Source organism: Rhinatrema bivittatum, chromosome 3 (genome assembly GCF_901001135.1).
Source record: "Rhinatrema bivittatum chromosome 3, aRhiBiv1.1, whole genome shotgun sequence".
In the NCBI taxonomy this organism is placed as follows: domain Eukaryota; kingdom Metazoa; phylum Chordata; class Amphibia; order Gymnophiona; family Rhinatrematidae; genus Rhinatrema; species Rhinatrema bivittatum.
Window position 1 is genome coordinate 210,866,687 of NC_042617.1, and position 13,918 is coordinate 210,880,604.

The 13,918-nt window shown below is 47.1% G+C and overlaps 1 long non-coding RNA gene across 1 annotated transcript; it reads right to left on the reverse strand.

Annotated features, from left to right (window-relative positions):
- Positions 1–8,953: 8,953 nt before the first annotated feature.
- Positions 8,954–12,705, reverse strand: LOC115088725. Its single transcript, XR_003855839.1, has 3 exons — positions 12,443–12,705; positions 10,724–10,832; positions 8,954–9,482 (listed from the first exon to the last, which is right to left on the reverse strand). It is a non-coding gene; the product is annotated as an uncharacterized LOC115088725 (long non-coding RNA).
- Positions 12,706–13,918: the final 1,213 nt, after the last annotated feature.

A 13,918-nucleotide genomic window follows, 5' to 3' on the forward strand; every position in this document is an offset into this window, starting at 1 on the left:
GCTTCTGGGAACCTATCTAGACCATTCCTTGCTCTTGCTCTATGGCCTGTTCTAGGCGTTACCTTGCCTTGTGGCCTCTGGGCCTGCTCTAGTCTTGTATCCTGCCTTGCTTGTATCTCTCCATGGCTATCTAGGTATCTCTGTACTTAGGTGCCTTCAGGCCTATTGCTAGTGGCCTCTGTACCTCCACCCTTGCTGCCTTCTGGCTTCTATGTTCCTTATTTTGTATTGTCTTGCCTAGTCCTTGTTCAGTCTTGTCTTAGTCTATCTTGTCCAATCCTGTCTTTGTCTGGTCTTATCAAGCCCTGCCAGTCCAGTCCCTAGCATCCATTCCCTGTCCCAGTTCCCGCTCAGTATGCTGTCCTAGCATGTGTCTGTACCTAGTCCTAGTCTATGCTTAGTGTCCTGTATAGTATCCTGCCTTGTTTGTTTCTCTCCATGGCCATGTTCACTAACTTGCCTTGTCTCTGCTTATATGTAGCTCCAGTCCTTGTTCCATGTCCAGCTACAGTATTCAGTCATACTCTGTTCCAGCCTATCCAAGCTTTGCCTGCCTAGGGCCCCAGCATTGAGCCTAGGTCAATGCATTTGGACCAGATCTCTAAGCCTGGTCTTTGCATAGGGTCTAGACCAAGGTTGTGGTGACCTGCTTATACCAAGCCTTGTTTCATCCAGCCTGTACTAATCCCTGCCTCGTCCAGCCTGCATCAAGCCTTTCCTTGTTCAGTCTGTCCAAGTTTTGCCTTGTTGTAACTTGTTCCAGTTGCCCAGGACTCACTATGATGTTCTGCCACCATAGCCAAGCCCTACTGGTCCCCTGAATCCAAGGATACAACCTGCAGGGGAGGGTGATGGCTAGGCAGAAGATAAGTCCATGTCTTACCTTGCAGTCCCATATGCCTCCTGGAGTAGTGTACCCCGAGTCCAACCTATCACCCCGTGACAGCAAGTTTGATCGCTTGGGAATGTTCATTAATATGGTCAAAGCCCTGCATCTCTCTTCTAAGAGGGCACCAGTATGTGTAAATAATTATGTATCATTTGTGTTTTTGCTTGCCAGGGGTATCAAACAAGGCTGTCCTTTATCCACTTATAATGTGGTTTAGACAAGGAACCACTGGTGTCACTTAGATGTTGTGGCTTCCAGCTTTATATAATACAATATACAAATATTTATAAGCAGATACTGTGTACTATATATGTCACACCCACAGCAATCACTAGGAAACATTACATTAAACTAAAGGGTAGCAGAGTTAAAACAAATTTGTGAAAATATTCTTCAGTCAGTGAACAATTATAATATAGAATTTGTTGCTGGAAGATGTGGTCAATGCTAATAGCATATCTGGGTTTGGACAAGATTCTGGAGGATAGGCCCATTAATGCTAATTAGCTAGGCAGACACATGTATCTTCACCGCCTACATCTAGCAACAATAAAGCAACAAGGAGGTGATATTCCAGGTACTTCCAAGTGATCCAGACTATCCACTATACAAGATGCTGAATTTGATGGACCACTTAACTAGAAGCAAAAAGTGCAAATTTTGAATCCTCATAATCTCTACATATACATATATAAAGATTACAATTTCGATATTGCCTCATGATCTATTAGATATCTGAGAGAGAACCTTTCTGCAAACCCAGTGAAACTTTAGAAGCTTAACCATCCAGCTGTTATTAAGACAGTGAAAAGTGGCAGGTAATCACTCCCGCAGTGTCTGGAAGAGTGAATGTGAATCGGTTATTTACTCTTTCGGATAATAGAAAGACATGAAGTTATCATGTGGCACATTTAAAACTAATCGGAGAAAGTTCTTTTTTACTCAATGTACAATTAAACTCTGGAATTTGTTGCCAGAGAATGTGGTTACTGGTTAGTGCAGTTAGTGTAGCTGTGTTTAAAAAAGGTTTGGATAAGTTCTTGGAGGAGAAGTCCATTACCTGCTATTAATTAAGTTGACAGAAAATAGCCACTGCTATTACTAGCAACAGTAACATGGAATAGACTTAGTTTTTGTGTACTTGCCAGGTTCTTATGGCCTGGATTGGCCATTATTGGAAACAGGATGCTGGGCTTGATGGACCCTTGGTCTGACCCAGTATGGCATGTTCTTATGTTCTTATGTGACAGCAACCTTTACAGAATACTTTGCTTTGCTTTTATGCCATGAGTACTAGATAGTTTTAACACTGGATTAGATAACCTTGAGTACTGCACGTCAGTAAGGGTTTTCAGGATATGCACAATGAATATGCATGATATGCTTTTTTTCATGCAGTGTAGGCAGTGCATGCAGATGAATCTCATGTATATTCAGTGTGGATATTCTGAAAACCTGACTGGCTTGCAAGCACTTGAGGACCAGAGTTGCTTACCCATGTTTTAACAGATTACTAACAGTCACTGCCACCAGGAGGATTTATTTTTAGTACAGTCATTATGAGCAAGATAACACAGCAGCCTTATTATAGTCACTTTCATTCCATTTAATGGACTCATGAAGGGATTCAGACTGGGAAGAACAATACACCATATCAGCTAAGTTGATTTCATTGCACAACATAGAGTCCTAATTTTATGTCCATCAGTTCTACTTAATATTGACAGATTTTTTTCCACCCCACAAAATTCAAGGATTAAGACACATCAACTTGACCGATTATTTTTTTCAACTCTAAACAGAACGCACAGGAGTATTTTTAATTTCTATTAATGCTTTAAGTTTTACACCAAGTTAAGAATTCACAACTTTTCTAAGGAATGTGCTTCTACGTTTTGAGTCCAGTGTAACTATATCTTTTTTAGAGTTGTGGATCGGGTGCCAGAATCGGTTCCAGTTTTGGGATCGTGGACCTGCAGAAATTCCATTTCCCGCGGGTCCGGACGGTTTTTGATGTTAAATTCTCTTTATTCAAGACTTTCAATTAAAAAAAAAGGAAAATTAGTTCTTACCTGTTAAATTTTGTTCCTGTAGTATCACGGATCAGTCCAGACTGTGGGTTGAGCCTCCTTTCCAGCAGGTGGAGACAGACTAAAACTTGAAGGATGCCCTATATCAGGACAGAGCCTATCCTCTAACCCTTCAGTATAACTTATGTCAAAGCAGAAAACAAGAAGACAAAAGTAGGATCAAGCAAGTAACCATAAAGCCCAAATGGAGCAACTGTAGAAAAATGTAAGGAACATGGCCTAACTATCCACTCTTGCATATTCTTAGCATGAGAACAGCCAAGGCTTCTGGTGTTTTTGCTCAGTATTTTTGTACAAAAATGAGATAGAGTCTGCAGAACTGCAAGAAAAAAAACAGCTTCGAGAGGACAGAAAAAGACAAATAGGGAAGGGCGTCTGGACTGATCCATGGTACTACAGGAACTAAAATTAACAGGTAAGAACTAATTTTCCTTTCCCTGTACGTACCCAGATCAGTCCAGACTGTGGGATGTACCAAAGCTTCCCTAAAACGGGTGGGATCAAGACAGTCCCACTCGAAGCACTGGTAGCCCAAAAGAACCGAAGCAGAGCTTACACATCTAGGCGATAGTGTCGAGCAAAAAGAGATAAGGACGCCCAAGTATGAACTGTGCAAATCGTTCACGGAGAGAACAAAAGAATGTTCGACCAAGAAGGAGCTCGAGAACGCAAAGAATGAGTCAGAAGACCCTCGGGGAACTGCCAGGCCATGACAAAGAACAACCGAGAGATCACTTCCTGCAACTAGCGCGCTATTGTGGACTCAGAAGCCGGCTTACCCCGATTGGACCCACTCCAGGAAACAGGAAGATGGACAGATGCACGAAGCTATTGGGGTCCAGGAAATAGAGCAAGAGAACTCGTATGGAAGCGAGGTAACGAAGATCCGTATGAGAATGGAGACCGTCACCAGACGCAGGAGAAAAGCGGGGAGCTCCATCGACCGAAGGACAAAGAAATTAGACGAAACTTCATGAAAAAAGGAAGAACCCGTATGAGGGCTACCCTGAAGTCAGAAAATTGCAAAAAGGGGATCCCGCCAGAACAGCGCTTGGATCTAATGAGCAGAGGAGAGAAGACCAGAAGACAGTCTTAAGCATAAAGGCCTGCAGGGTGACGCGATGGAGAGGGTCGAACAGAGCCGTACAGAGGGGCCGCACCACCGAGTGAAAAGTTTACGACGGACAAGTGGGCGAGAAGGTGGATGTAGATGCCTGACGCCCCTGAAAGTCCAAGTCGCACACGGGTGGCTGCTCAGGGACGACCTGCCACTCGACCCAGGAGAAAGCCGAGGGGATAGACTGGTACGCACTGATACCGAAGGAAGGATCCTCAGAGAGACTGCCTCAGAGAAGAAAAGACTAAGGAGATTGGTGCAGAGTATTCCGAAAAACCCGACTTCGCACAAACAAACCCAAGCACGTTCCAGATGTGCACGTACGCCAGGGAGTTGACCGTTTCCGGGCCCGAAGGAAGGCAAAGACGACCTACTCCGAAAAACCCTCACATCGGAGACATCGCCGTTCAAGAAGGCAGGGCGCTAGACAAGCGTGAACGGCCTGGTCGAAAAAAATACAGGGCCCTGACTAAGGAGCCGAGGAAGATGGTGTGGCTGCAGGGGTCCGACCGTCGCTAGGTTGAGAAAAACTGTGAGCCAAGGCCTGAAACGGCCCCTCAGGCGCTACTAGAACCATGGGACACCGGTGGAGAACTATCCGTCTAAGAACTTTCCCGACCAGAGACCACAGTGGGGGGGGGAGTAGAAAAAGACGTTCCGCTGGCCGAGGGAGAGCCAAGGCAACTACGCCTGCCAAGCCGCGGAAGAACCAATCTACCATGGTATTGAGAAGAGTCGCCATGAGGTCCAGGTGGGAGGGGACCACCTGTCGATGAGAAAACCATGGTTGAGCCAAAAGTTCCCACTCCCCGGGATCTAGTGACTGACGACGGAGAAGCAACCTGAACGTTCCCCTAGCCCACAGAGTGGGAGGCCGCCGGGCACTGTAGGTGTCGCTTTGCCCAGGCAAAGAGAAGGCTGGTGTCCAGGGCCACCCACAGACTGCAAGCACCACCTGAGCGATGGAAGCAAGCCACGGTGGTGGAGTTGTCGAGTAAGACCCATAGCGCCTTGCCGCGTATGAGAGGAAGAAACTCCAAAAGAGCTAGGAACATCGCCCAAGACTCCATAATGTGCCAGCGAGACAGAGACAATCGCCAGGTCCCCTGGGCATACTAGGAGAGGCCAACCACTCCTCAGCCCGAAAGACTAGCATCCGTGGGCACTATCATCCACTGGGGAACTTGGAGAGGTAGGCCCGGTAGCAAAAGAAAAAGAAGGGGGAATCCACCCCTGCGAGATGGCGACGGTAGAGCCCAAGAACGGGAGAACTGTGTGAGACTGTTCTGCCAGTGGTTGCCAACGGGACAGCAAAGTTATCTAGAACAGTCGTATTGGAGCAAGGGCCCAAGGGACAAGGGCGAGGGTAGGAGCCGAGGAGCCCGAGATCTGCAGGCAGACACAAGCCGTCAAAGAAGGGAGCAAGGGCAGACTCTGAGACCGGCCAAACAACTTGAGGGCCTGCACACAAGGCAAGAAGACCTTGCCTACCCAGGTGTCGAAGCGGAGTCTCAGGTACTCTAACTCCAGGAAGGGCTGAAGATTGCTCTAAGAGAAATACAGTATCCACCCCAGGGACGCAAAGAAAGCTAGCCCGTGATACACCGACCGCCGACAAAGAACCTCCGCCTTGGCCCTGATGCGCCAGATGCCTAGATAAGAGTAGACGAGGAGTCCTGCCCGGCGGAGAGCTGCGGCCATCAACACCTAGACATTGATGAAGATGCAAGGTTCCATCGCGAGATCAAAGGGAAGCGTCCAGAACTCGGAGTCCCGGCGGAGGACGCGAACACAAAGAGACTATGGCAGCCACGATGAAATGGAAAATGGAATATGTCACTGAGAGAAACGAGTGGGCTGAGGAATGCCCCGGGGGGAGGACGGCACGAGTATGCTCACAAGGTGTGCATGCGGAGAAGCGGGAACTGAGAGCCCGGGGACTCTTGTGAGGTCTAAGAGTGAACGAAGAAAATAGGATAGTGGCCTGCGGCAAGTACGTTGGCTGGGACCGGGGCCTCCGTGCCCAGACACAGGAGCTTGGCGGGGGTTAGCTCCACCGTATGTCGCAGGGACTGACCACCAGGGGAAACAGAAAAAAGACGTGCCCGTGTCTGAGAACGTCGAGGACCCCCTGGTCCGAACTGAGCCCGACCCAGTCCGTGGAGAAGAGGGAGAGGCAACCGCCTCAAAAGGGGACCGAGGAACGAGGCAAAGATACTCTGGAGTATGTGCAGGAGTAAGGATTGAGCGCATGGGCTAACCCTCGCGCAAGAGAAGGCACCCACAAGAATGCTGCGACAAAAAAACTGCGATCACGAAAGACAAACCCCCCTGAGGAGGCACCGTGCCCACGTGGGGTATACCGACTCTGGCCCCGAAAGCGTGGACTAGAGGGTATAAAGGACCAGGATGGTTGCAGACGGGCCACCAGCAGCTGATGGCCACTACCATCCCCTAAGGAATCCAAAGTCTCTCAAGGTCCTGGATAAGGAACAGCTTACCTCTGAATGGCAACGTACCCCACTGGGCGGAGGAGGCCGGAGCGGCCGACCAGTGGCGCAGCTACAGGAGCCGTGTGGTGGACATCTCCAAGGCAATCGCCTCCGGCTAGAGGTGACGAAGGGTCAAATGCGCAGCCTCTGGCCACGGGAGGTCCCGGGCGCAGAGGAATCTTGCCGATGACCCCATGAGAGACCTGCGAACAGCAGGAGCTGCAGCAAATAGTGGAACACATCCCCGGTGCTAAAACATCAGAGTGCGCTTCAAAAGATCCTCGCGAACCGTGGTCAGCAGGCATACCGGGGCCACTTGAAAACTGGAAAAACCCTCCTGAAACGCGACCGCAGAAGTAGTCCACTGAGTGATTATGGTTTTTTTTTAAACAATGCATGCCACCTAGAGGGGAGCTCGTTCAGGGCACGGCCCGACCGGGGAGCCTGCGAAACCGCAGGCACAACTGTTTGAAGGGGAAGGAAGGAGAAGGCGCTTGACAAAACCAGGATCCCGCCAGGACCAGGGCCACATCCATGGACAAGAGGTGGCATCAGGAAGATTAGCTAATGCACCCGGGTTGGCTATAGGATCCGGGAGAACCGGGATCCGTCGGGGGACAGGGAGGGGGCACCTTTGGGACCACCCACGCCCCAAGGGACCCCGGGGGCTCAGCAGCCGGCCGAACTAGCAACGGCACGGAGCGGGGAAATTTTAGTTTACTGATTTAATTAATTAATTATCATTATTTTTATTTTTTTAAATTGATTTGTCCCCGGGGGAGGGGGGGCAAGGGGGGGACCTTCCACCTCCTCCTGCATGCTCACTAAAGGGAATTTACGAAGGAGGAGGGAAAAAACACAGAAAAAACGACCCCAAAAATCCCGGGTGGGGGAGGGGAAGGGGGAGTCGAGGGGGTGACAAAAAAACTTCCTGGGGGGCTGGGGGGCTCAAATCGGGGGGGTAGCTTAAAAAAATCGGCCCCCCAGCCGCAGGGAGCTCTGAAAACGGAGCCAATAAAAAATCCAAAATGGCCACCGTTCCCAGCCTGCCCGACCCGAGAACGGCCTGGCCAAACTCTGGGGATGGGATCCCCGGGCTAAATTTGCCTTCCCTGCCGAGGAGGGACCTTCCCCACCCGGCAGGGAGGCATAGAAGGAACCCCCACGGCAAAAACTCGATGGGGGCTGGCAGAAAGGAGGCAGGCTGCCTGCCCGCGGCAAAGATAGAGCTGCTCTGAGGAGAAAAAAGGCTGCAGAGAGAAAAATGATTGACAGCCTGCAGGGCCGGAGAGAGCAGGAGGGAAACCTGCTGCCTCCTGCCTGTCTGGCTGCCGGTTCAAAGCCTGCTATGACCAGAAAAATGAAAAAATGCTGGTCAACTTCTGCAAATAAGTTAGAGGTAGGTGAGTACCTGCAACTTATTGAAGTTTAAAACTTTTTTTTTTTTCACTGAGCGCAGCAGCGGGTTCAAAAACCCTCTCGGCAGCCAGAGGGGGGAACGAGACCCCGAGAGCCTTGGTCCCCACACCTGGAAGCGTACACGGACTCAGGCTATGCAGCGCAAAAGGGGCAAAGCCCCCCTGAGCCCGGCAAGAGCTGGGAGACGAAGCCAGTAAAAATATCCCACCATGAGTGATGGGTATTATTAACAATTTGTTGAGTTAACAAATGTAATCTATCTTTCAGTAACAAAGTTTTCAGTAACATAATATCAGTAGATTTATTCAACTTTGCAAGTATTTGTTGTAACTGATGAGATGCATTTATGGCCTCTTGCAGAGGCAGTAGGTCTAACAGGGGAATCTGTAGAAAGGTAGTCGATATATTTACCCCGTAGGGATATTTAGTGTATCTTTAGCAGGTAAGTAATACGTGATATTATCAAACAAAAACACTGAAATGTTATATATATAACCACTAAAAGAGGAATTATAAACACAAACCACATGAGGGGCGACTATGGTGAATCCGTGTGCCTGAGCTACCGGTGCCATTGGTCAGCCCCTGTCACATGGTAGGAGCACAAGATGGCGCCGGCCATCCAGTGCTCCTACCATGTGACAGGATCCGGCCAATGGCACGGATACCCTGTCACAAGGTAAGGGCAAAGGGCAGCCCAGTAGCCGGAGGACGGCCCGGAGCGGGAGATCACTCCAGGGACCCCCACTGGACCACCAGGTACCTGTAAAAAGGTTTTGGGGGGGTCGGGAGGGTGGGGGAAGCTAAGGGGTTACTTTTAAAGGGTCGGGGTGGGTTTAGGGGTTATTTTTGTGTGCCGTTTTTCCCACCCTCCCCCAAAACGATAAGGGAAGCCCCACGATCAATATCATGGGATTTTCCTATTGTTTTGGGAAAGCCCCCGATTTCTGACGATTTTGAAAATATCGACAATATTTTCAATCGTCCGAAGCCCGTTTCACATCCCTATTATTTGCTTTGGACTCCATGCAGCCGAGTATCCAAGCCGATTTGGAAACATTAATGGCAGGTAATGCAACAGAAACATTATTACATTGGTATCATAGGGCGCGTGGGGCGCCCATGAAGCAAGTATAATCAAAATCTCTACAAACATATTCTGTAGTATTAAGAAGTTCTAGGGTCACGTTTGCATCATGTTGATATAGCCAAACATACTGGTTGATATTATTAAGAGATATAGTGTACGGAATAATATTTTCTATCATAAAATTCCACAAATTACAATTGTCACAGGTTGCATTACGGAATAACTTCTACATTATCCAATTTGATGCTTGGATCCTTGATAGTAGTTTGTGAAATCCACCTTGCGCTAAAGAGGATGTGTTTCCAACGGTCAGGGCCCATATGACCAGGAGGGCTAGTAGCTTCGAGATCGTTGCGAAGAGGATATTAAAGAGGATATTGCCATCCTATTAAGAGAAGAAAAGGAAAACTTTTAATCCCGTAACTTGCAGCGCATGCTCGGTACCTGCTGCAAGACTTCTGCACCTTCCGCCAGTACTGTAAGGACAGCATCCTTACCTACCACCAGGATTTCACCTTTTTGTGGTTCCCGATTAGGGGAAAATATCCAAATTTTAGCCCCAGGATGTAATGATTCTGGTGGTATAGTAGTGCTTCCAGAAGCACTTCCCCTTGGTGTTCTATTTGGGACCCCCATGTCATCGTATCTGTGTGATATGGCATAATGATCAATTGAGCCACCTTAGTATGAGCTGTGATATATATTTCATTTTTTGTTAAATTATGATACACTACAAAAATAGAACCTCTATAGTCTGCATTAATTATGCCTCCTAAGATTGTAAGACCCTGTTTTGCCTAACTTGACTTAATTCTTATCCAACCAAAATGACCTTTGGGGATGCTACATCCAAAATGCATATCATACAAAAGTGATTGTTGGGGAGGGATTACTAATGCGGTGGGATTGTCCATGTCATATCCCGCTGTATCCGAGCTATTCTGCTTTGGTAATTCTACACTGCCCTCTGCTGTCGCCCAACAGATAATGTTACGATGTTCTAAAGATGTAATACTTATTGCTTCAGATTTTTGATACATTTTCTGAAAAGGTGTCCGTCCGCTTTCTTTCAATGGTCTACTATTCAATAACTGCAATGCTATCGGTAAATACTGCTTCCATCCCTTAAGGGTATGCGATTTAGTCAAGGATCGCAACATATTGTTTAGTAATCCATTTATATGCTCTATTAACCCCGCAGCTTGGGGGTAGTAGGGTATATGAAAGATCCACTCAATATAGTTGTCTTTGGCATACTGCTGTACAGTGTGTCCCGTAAAGTGTGTCCCTCTATCACTTTGTATTTGAGAGGGTATTCCATAATATCGGCCCATTTCTTGTAACAATTTCAAGGTTGCTTTTTTGTTAGCCTCTGGGGCTGATATTCCCATTAATACTCCACTATAGGTATCTACTGCAGTGCATATATACATATCTCCCTGAGATTTACATAAGGGGCCTATGAAGTCAATCTGCCAGATAGCAGCGGGTGTTAATCCCCGATGTATTTTCCCCTTTTCGATTGCATGCGGGGACCGTGGAAGGGACAATTGACAATATTCACATTGTTTAGCAATATTTTGAAAGTCCGATAGGGACCCTGGTATCCCTCGGGCTTGCGCCCACCTGTGACTTGCTTCCACCCCTAAATGACCGCTTTTGCAATGAGCCCATCTCCAGAGCCCACTTTCTTCCATGTGATCAAGGGCTGTTGTTCTAATTTTGGCATGCTGATCTGCAATGGAATTGTACAAGTTAGACAAAGAAGTATCTTTCACATGCGCATCTACATGGAAAACAGTAATCTTTTTCTTATGGCATTTGGTCCAAATTGTTTTTGCCAAATATCAGCACCCCATACTGGGCGGTGATGTATCTTCCATTCATCTCGATGCCATTTCGGCATCCATTGTGTTAATTCTTTCATTACGGCCCAACTATCTGTATAAATATGGCATTCCGGACTTCCCTTCTGGAGGGCCATCCATATGGCATACAATTTTGTAAATTGACTAGATTTTCCCTTTCCTTTCTCCTGTAAATCTTTAATAGTGTCCGTAATTTCCCTGTGTCCCCCAGGTATTCTGTATTGTTTCTGGTATACTGGACCCCGAGTGTGAGGCAGCCTAATCTCGGGTCCAATTGTCCATCCTACTATTACTGTTCTGGATAAATAAGTAGGTCAATTTGCTTCAAAAGCTACTCGTGTTTTAGGGGGAGTACCCAAGTTCATTACCCCACAGCTAGTATTCAGGGTTAAGCCTTGTAAAATATCCATGCTGATAATATACTCTTTTATGGGAACAATGACTACCTTGGCATGGGGAATTCTATAACCTCCTACCGTTAAAGAAATGATGGTTCGCTTCCCCACTACCATTTTTCCCCCTAGTCCCGCTAATTCCACTGAACTGATCTCACTGCTGCCCTTATTTCTGGATCAGTGGAGATCATGGTAAACCGTTTAACATCCCGTTGATCTATGGTAATATCAGCAGCCCCTGATTCATATAAGCAGACTAGCCGCTTATCTAAGGGTTCGCCGGGATGCTGTCCCATTCTGTCTAAAATTTCGCTTATCTCATGTTGTAAACAATTCTCCAGCACCTGGGTGGCTTCACTAGCTATTGCTGTCCCATCATTAGACTGCTTCAATTTTCTCCGTATGATGGGACACGCCTGCTCTACTGATACCTCAGCTGATACAGCCTCCGTTTCTTGTTCACTATCAGTTGAATCCCAAATATCCCCATCCCATGTTTCGGGGTCCCATTCTGTTTTCATTATGCAAACCCTAGCTTTAGCATGATTTACTTGACCTCTCCGCTTCCTATATTTGTGCTGTGCTAATCGGACTGCTGATCGTTCAGCAACTGATTGATATTGTTCCAACTTATTACTATAAGCCTCTAGATGGCACCATAGCATTATGTTGTCCTGTATGGCCCCATCTAGTTTTTTATCTAAAGCTGCTAGGCGTTCCTGCAGGATATTTTTCTGTTTTCCTTTTACTACCGGAATCTTTTGCAATTGATTCACTATATCTAACGATTCACTGCCTACATCCCATGCTTCTGCTAAGCCAGTGTTAACTGCCCATTCTTGAGCCAATAATCGATACGGGGTTTTTTCCCAGCCGGGAATTTTAAGATCTATTAAACTATCCCCGTCTGTTCTTCCATTAGTTTCTTTGGATTTCTTTTTAAACAGAGAGATCCTGCCGACTACGCCAATTGTGTGGAGCAAGAATAAAAGCACTGCCACACTCTCTCTATGATATCATTTATTTGCATGATGTCATGGTTCAAAGCTTACAGTTCTATACATATATACAAAGTCACATACCTGTCCATGGATATTCAGGTTTCCTCGCCCCTCATACATCAGCCTGTCTGTGCGAGAAGTCTGGTCAATTGATTAGGCAAAGAAGGGGAATCTGCAGCACATCGTATGTCTACAACGGCGCTCCCAAAGAATCCTGTCTTGCCGTTCCACCCCTCTGCTTTTTATACACGTCCGGAAAGTTGCTGGTCACTATGGTTTCCCCTGTGTTGTTGCCAACAGTTGCCAACAGTTTACAACAGTCAATAGCAGTTGCTATCCCTGTGTTGTCGCCAACAGTTGCTATCCCTGTGTTATTGCCAACAGTTGCTACCACAAAGCCTGACTTATCTCTCCCTTGGGCATAGGCTAGTTGATCAGGCCAGCGTGTCCCCGGCACAAGCAGCCAACTTGTTGCACAATCTGGTACAGGCAGCATTTTCCTTACAGGTGACTAGGGAATTAGATTGAGGAAGAGCGTTTGATGTCATCTACTTGGATTTCAGCAAAGCTTTTGATACGGTCCCACACAGGAGACTTGTGAATAAAATGAGAAGCTTAGGAGTGAGTGCCAAGGTGGTGGCCTGGATTTAAAACTGGTTGATGGACAGAAGACAATGTGTGATGGTAAATGAAACTTACTCTGAAGAGAGAGCAGTGTTAAGTGGAGTGCCGCAAGGATCGGTGTCGGGACTGGTCCTGTTCAATATCTTTGTGAGCGACATTGCAGACTAGATAGAAGGTAAGGTTTGTCTTTTTGTGGATGATACTAAGATCTGAAACAGAGTGGACATGCTGGAAGGAGTGGAGAGAATGAGACAAGATTTAAGGAAGCTGGAAACATGGTTGAAGATATGGCAGCTGAGATTCAATGCCAAGAGGTGCAGAGTCATGCATATGGGGAGTGGAAATCTGAAAGAACTGTATTTGATGGGGGGTGAAGGGCTGATGTGCACGGAGCAGGAGAGAGACCTTGGGGTGATAGTGTCTAACGATCTAAAGTCGGCGAAACAATGTGACAAAGCGATAGCTAAAGCCAGAAGAATGCTGGGCTGCATTGAGAGAGGAATATCTAGTAAGAGAAAGGAAGTGATGATCCCCTTCTACAGGGCCTTGGTGAGGCCTCACCTGGAGTATTGTGTTCAGTTCTGGAGACCGTATCTCCAAAGGGACAGAGACAGGATGGAGGTGGTCCAGAGAAGAGCAACCAAAAAGGTGGATGGTCTTCATAAAATGACTTATGAGGAGAGATTGAAGAACCTAAATATGTATACCCTGGAGGAGAGGAGAAGCAGGGGTGATATGATACTGACTTTCAGATACTTGAAAGATTTTCATGATCCATGGTCAACAACAAACCTTTTATGTTGGAAAAAAAATCAGTAGATCTAGGGGTCACGATTTGAAACTCTAGGGGGGAAGACTCAGAACCAATGTCAGGAAGTATTTCTTCACAGAATGGGTGGTGGATGCCTGGAATGCCCTTCTGGAGGAAGTGGT